Source organism: Apium graveolens, chromosome 1 (genome assembly GCF_009905375.1).
Source record: "Apium graveolens cultivar Ventura chromosome 1, ASM990537v1, whole genome shotgun sequence".
Taxonomy (NCBI): domain Eukaryota; kingdom Viridiplantae; phylum Streptophyta; class Magnoliopsida; order Apiales; family Apiaceae; genus Apium; species Apium graveolens.
In genome coordinates this window covers 12,917,445-12,923,899 of record NC_133647.1, presented here as the reverse complement: position 1 = coordinate 12,923,899, position 6,455 = coordinate 12,917,445, and the positions used below count along the sequence as shown (strand labels likewise).

General features: G+C 34.9%; 1 long non-coding RNA gene and 1 other non-coding gene across 6 annotated transcripts; both read left to right on the top strand.

Moving 5' to 3' along the window:
• The first annotated feature begins 1,695 nt into the window (after positions 1 to 1,695).
• LOC141719253 (uncharacterized) lies at positions 1,696 to 4,545 on the top strand. Of its 5 annotated transcripts, none has more exons than XR_012574057.1 (6): positions 1,696 to 1,833; positions 1,958 to 2,153; positions 2,826 to 2,931; positions 3,223 to 3,309; positions 3,419 to 3,769; positions 4,043 to 4,545. It is a non-coding gene; the product is annotated as an uncharacterized LOC141719253 (long non-coding RNA). The 5 variants fall into 5 exon arrangements; XR_012574056.1 differs by having other exon boundaries at positions 1,958 to 2,401; XR_012574059.1 differs by having other exon boundaries at positions 1,958 to 2,931; positions 3,419 to 3,569; positions 3,655 to 3,769.
• Positions 4,546 to 5,178: 633 nt separating this feature from the next.
• Positions 5,179 to 5,285, top strand: LOC141683913 (small nucleolar RNA R71). Its single transcript, XR_012560491.1, has one exon. It is a non-coding gene; the product is annotated as a small nucleolar RNA R71 (small nucleolar RNA).
• Positions 5,286 to 6,455: the final 1,170 nt, after the last annotated feature.

The window sequence follows — 6,455 nt, the reverse complement described above, 5'->3', positions numbered from 1 at the left end:
GATCGATGCTAGCCCCCAAGTCACATAAGCATTTGTCAAATGACACTTTTCCAATGGTACAAGGAATAGTGAAGCTTCCTGGATCTTTAAGTTTCGGAGGCAACTTCTGTTGTAGCACAACACTACATTCCTCCATTAGAGCAACGGTCTCTAAGTCATCAAGCTTCACTTTCTGAAAGAAAATATCTTTCATAAACTTCACATATCTAGGAATTTGTTCAAGAGCTTCCGTGAAAGGTATGTTGATATGAAGTTACTTGAACACCTCCAGAAACTTCTCAAACTGCTTATCCAGCTTTTTCTACTGCAACCTGTTAGGAAAAGGAGGTGGAGGATAGATCTGTTTCTCCGCTGTATAACCTACAGGAGGAGTGTGTTCCACATTAGTCTTCCTTGATTCCACTTCTGCTTCCTTCTGCACTTATTCCTCAGCCACAGCTTCATCTTCCGAAACTTGAGATTTTTCAAGATTCGCAACCTTCTCAGACCTCAATGTAATTGCCTTAACCTGCTCTTTTGCTTCCCTCTTGCCCGGCACTTCAGTGTCACTAAGGAGTGTACCAGGTTGTCGATTCAGCAAGGTATTGGAAATCTGCCCAATTTAATTCTCCAAGTTTTGATAGACACCGCTTGGCTCTTACACATGAGCCTCAACTCCTCCAATTCAGATTTTTCATTAGATTGTTACAGGTGGAGTTGTTGTCTTGGTACATATTGTAGTTGCTGAAAACCAAGGGGGTTGTATTACTTTGCAGCATAATGCTGATAGAGCTGTTGCACCGTATTCTGAGTAGTGCTCCAGCTGAAGTTAGGATGATTGTGGTTGTTGGGATGATAGGTTGCTTGAACTGGTTGCTGCTACCTCTGAAAGTTGCTAATGAACTGAGCTGATTCACTAGAAATAGCACACCGCCCTTTCTCATGGGCACCAGTACAAAGCTCACAGACACTAGTGATCTGATTAACTTTATAATTAGCTAAAGAATCCACCTTCATCGTCCACTACGCCATAAGTGGGCTACTGTAATGCAAGTATTACAAGGAGTGTTACGTTAGCTAAGAAAATTGTGTTCTATTCTAACACCTCTAAATTAATGTGACAATAGATGTATAACTATTGTTACAAATAAATGTCGGTGTTGCATAACATGTAACACTAGCACCTAGTGTTACATTAGTTATTTTTTTTATTTTTTAAAAATATTAAAGTGAAAATATGATCATAAATTAGTATTAATTTCTAAATTTTATGTTATATTGTAATGTCTAAATTATAAAAATTTAATATCAATTATTAAATTGTTATTCCAAATTATATTATATTTATATTATTATATATTACATTATCTTAATATTATAAAACTTATTCTTTTACGTCTAAGCTTTTTTACTTCAAAATATAAAATATTGCATATTTTAACATTGCATATAAATATTGCGTTAAAATTAAAGTAGTAAACTAGATAATATAGAAAAATATAAATTATAGTATTTTAAACATGATCAATAAGATATATTATTTTTTTTATTTATGTTAATTCCTTTAAAATAATCTCAAAATAAAATTAATAGAATATTAAATAAATAATATATTTGTACATTTTGTGAGATGAAAAATTGAAAGGCGGTAAAAATTCCGCCTAAACCCTATCCTCTATCCCCTTTCTAAACAAAATATTTAGCCTCTTTGTCTCTCTTTCGATCTATGGCGATTAATCGATCTCAATTAATCGATTCATTAATTCATGTTCTCACTATGTACGTTCTCTTTCGCTGCTCCTCTTCGCGTTTGATTGGTTCCCTCACTAGGTCATCTCTCTGCTTCTCTCTCGGGTAATTCTTCTTTGACTTGACGAGTTCACAACTCTATCTAGCTCTATTTGAATTTTCAATTTTACGAGTTCTGTTCTATATATGACTAATCGATTTTGAATTTTCATTTACTTTATGTTCTTAGGTGTGCCTGAAGTTGTTGAAATTATTAAAAATGCAGTAAGAGAAAGTTTGTGGTTCAGATGTTTCTGTTACTATTTAACTCACTGCAGTGTCTATATTTTAACTTGTATCTTCCCCCAAGTTCTAAAGCTTTTTCTCACTTGAAGAATCCATTCTCTGATTCAAAGTGGAAAGAAGAGTACAATCAATATAAAAAGGTAATGGTCATACTTGTTTGTCTTGATATCAGCATCTGTAATTTTTGGCTTGTCTTTACTTAGTTGTTGATAATTTTCTTAATTGCTTATGTTTTGGCCCCTTTCAAAGTATAAAATACTTTGTCTGCTGATTGAAGATAACTTGGTACAAACTAAAGTATGAATCTGGAATTGACTATCTGGAATTGGAGTTTTAAATCCAACTGTCTTGTGTGATGTTCCTCGAGTTTTAGATATAATCTATTCAGGTATGATTTTAATATTCAGGGGATTTCAATCAAGGTAATTTTACGGTGTGAAATCAGCTATAGTTTTTGTTGTCTATTTGTTATTTGTAATATAGAGAAAATGTGAATGCCATCTATGACATGTTGAATCATCAGAAATTACAAATTATAGTTCTTCAGTTTAATATACCCAAAATGTTTTCTGATTTGGTGCAAATGTGGCTAATATATGTGATTAATAGTCGTAACTATATATGCAAGTGTAGGTCTGTAGCAGAAGATATCTGATAATGATATTCATAATAACATGAACTAATTTACAATTATATTAGTTTATTATATTTTTTATTAATTGGCCTTTTGATTCTGGAAAATTTTGAATTATTATAGTCCCTCTAGGTAGTTTTCTGGTTATCCCTCCTAGGATTATTTTTGGTCGACTCAGGTTGATCAAAGCTCAGACTCTTGGAGACACTTCAAGCTTGGAGTTCATGAGGGGAAGAAGGATATTGGAAGTTAACCCTGATCATTCAATCATCAAGGACCTGAATGTAAGTACCAGATACTGCGTACAATGTCATCGCGAAAATGATGTATTTCTTTCTAATACATGTCTGCAAGAATATGGCTAACATTTAAAATTGGGTATAGGTGATAAAACATATTCAGTTTTTTTTTGGGGGTTACAGAAATTTATATCCTCATGCACAAATGCATCGAATGATAATTGAACAGTTAACCTCCTTCTGCCGAGAGGAGAGAGGTTTATTGTTTTTATGTTGCAATGTTTAGATCCATGGTAATTCTAGTGGCTTACTGGGTTAAGACATTAAAATTTGCAGGCTGCATGTAAGAATTCACATGATTGCACGGAAGACATCAGAGTTGTTGACCTATATGATACAACACTGATCTCTAGCAGATCCTCTGTAAGAGCTCTAAACATTTCCTTATTTTTTACAATTAAACAAATATTTGCTAGCATGGGTGTCTGGTGTCTAATACTTATCTTTCTCTATTACTCATGTAACCTGACAGTCCCGCTGAACCGGAAAACAAGATATACGAGATGATAGCCATTGCCCTCGGAGGAAGGTGGGGAAGATTGGAAGATGGTGAATCAGAAGCAACATCGGAAGATCATTCTACAGGATCAGATGATAGCTCTGTTGATACTGTTGAAACTGAAGTTGTAGAACCAACTTCAGTTAATACCTTTCTTTTTGGTTAATTTTGGAATTCAAGATACATTGCTGATCTCTTTCATTGAACAGGTTGAAGACAATCTCTGTATTCAATTAGCGAATGTCTAACCTCATTAGTGATGCAACTTTTGCTCAAAACTCGGTGAACCTGTTGAAATATAAGGGTCATCCGCGTTTAACCAAGGTTAATGCTTAATGTTGATCTTTTCGCCTGAACCAATCATCCATCTAATCCCACTTTTGAGAAGAAGAATTGATTCCAAAATACATTATGTCCTAGGTTTATGTCCTAGTTAGGATAGTGTCCTAGGTTTGCTGACAAAAAATTAAGATATGAGAAGTATTGAGTTTTGAATAGTTTACTAGCCATGCTTTCTGGTTTTCCAGAATTAAAGTTTATTTCTGTGTTTCCATCCATTTCCTATATTTTTACTATTCGTTTATTTTTTGATCCTAGGCTATCACAAAATATGATCATTAAAGGGGCGGTGCTGCAAAACAGCAAGTGCAGTGTAATGTATAAAGGCTTAATTAGCTTTGCTCTTTGATATCCTTATTTATCATATGTACCGCAACTGCATCATGTTTAGCTGTATTGTCTTTGAAGGAAAAATGTTGCAATTATGCGTCAAACCTTAGGGAAGTGATTCCAAGTGTTTCGCGATCTGTTTTTATTATGAATCAGATTTCTCCCAAGGATAGAAATTCATAAGAAAAGGTGGTGAAGCAGAGAAAAATGATTATCGGGAGAAGCAAAAACCAAGAATTTGTTATGGGAAGAAGGGGATCAACATAGCTGCAAAGTATTAATAACCTTCGTCGTAGTTTGGATATGCTTGAAGTATGGTTAATTGATTAATCGTATTGTTATAATTTTTTTGTGGTGTTTGTAATATTTTAGATATGTATTGTACATTTTAAACAAAACATGTATTTCAAATTTTAAAATTAAATGTTACATATGCCTATTATAGTGTAATGTATGTTTTAATTTAGTGTTAGATTACAAATTGTACTATTACTTAATTGAAAAGATTAGTGTTACAATTGATAAAACAGACTGTTACAATAAGTTATATGGGATCCACAGGTGGTCCCACTTATACAATCTCGATCAAGCTATTGTATCACTCATTTTGCGTTACATTTGGGTCTGTTAGTATTATAATAGGTGTCTATTGTAACATTTTCCTCTCTGTTAAAATAGATCAGTGAAGTGTTACATTAGGGTGTCTATTGTAATGCTCGTATACGTAATGCTCCCTGGTGTTACAATAGACCTATTGTAACGCTTTTAGGGCCTATTGTAACACCATTTAGGCATTACAATAGCCCACTTATGGCGTAGTGGTCAAAGCCTTAAGCTGAGCAGCTATAGCAGTAGCTGCATCTACCTCCAGAATTCATGCTACCTTGCCCTAGGGTAGCCTCTGAGTTGGGTTCTGGTATTCATTAGCAACCATCAGTTCAATAAATTCATAAGCTTCGTCGTAGCTTTTAGCCCACAAGGCTCCACTTGATGCTGCATCAAGCATGGGTCTAGAAGTTGCACCCAACCCGTTGTAAAAAAAGTTAATGATCATCCAGTCAGGCATCGCATGATGAGGACACTTTCGAAGCATCTCCTTATATAGCTCCCAAGCCTCGCACAAAGACTCTCCAGACTACTGCACAAATTGAGTAAGAGCATTCCTGATTGCAGCTGTCTTCGCCATAGGAAAGAACTTAGTAAGGAACTTTTGAGCAAGATCTTCCCATTTGGTAATAGAGCCTGGTGGTAGAGAATGCAACCAACACTTAGCTTTATCCCGCATATAGAATGGGAAAAGCCTTAGCTTAATAGCATCTTCAGACACACCATTGAATTTGAAAGTGTCACAGATCTCGATGTAATCTCGAATATGCATGTTAGGGTCTTTTGTCGGAGAACCCCCAAATTGAACCGAGTTCTGTACCATCTGAATCTTGCTAGCATTGATCTCAAAAGTGTTAGCCGCGATGGCTAGTCTGACAATGCTAGACTGAATATCATTGATCTTTGGCTGAGAATAGTCCATCAAAGCCTTTGTATTTGCTTCTGGTTCTCCTATTGCAATAAAAACTTATTCTTCTTTCTCAACTAAGATTTCTTCTTCAACTTTCTTCTCTACTTTTTCCAGTGTTCTCTTTCGAACTTGAGAACGCGTTAGCATACACGCTCTCTAGAGTACCTGAAAAATCAACAAACAAACAAGTAAAATATCCAAGTCAATGAACTTTAACGACCACTGATGTAAAGCACATAAACTAAAAATTAACACCGAGTCCCCGGCAGCGGCGCCAAAAACTTGTTAGGACGAAAACACGCGCTAATATTCAAGCAATTATATGTGATCGCAAGTAATATAGAATAATTTCTAGTTCGTTCCCACACAGACTGGTTTAGGTTAATTTCAATTAATGTACTTATGCAACGATGGTATGGTCATTTTTCAATGCTAAGATGATAACAAGTTGAGAGTGTTTATAACTACGAGATTATACTAACATGCAAATTAACTAAGAGAATTAGGGTTAATTTTTTATATAACACAAACATGGGATTCTAACTTCAATACTACTTCATTCAATAGCCTTTTTGTTCTTAACCTTATGATGATGACACTAATCAGATAACACGAAACTAGTAAATGCCAACTTTCGTTGTACGAATACCCTACTACCAGACATCCACAAAAGAGATAGAAGCTGAATAGGCACCAACTATAGTGAGACCCTATATGTCTATGGAATTTGACAACATAACGGTTTAATGCACAAGTAATCTAAATACACTTTCGCTTCATTAGAGATTAACACACTATCTTATAAGTTCGCGACGCTCATAAGAC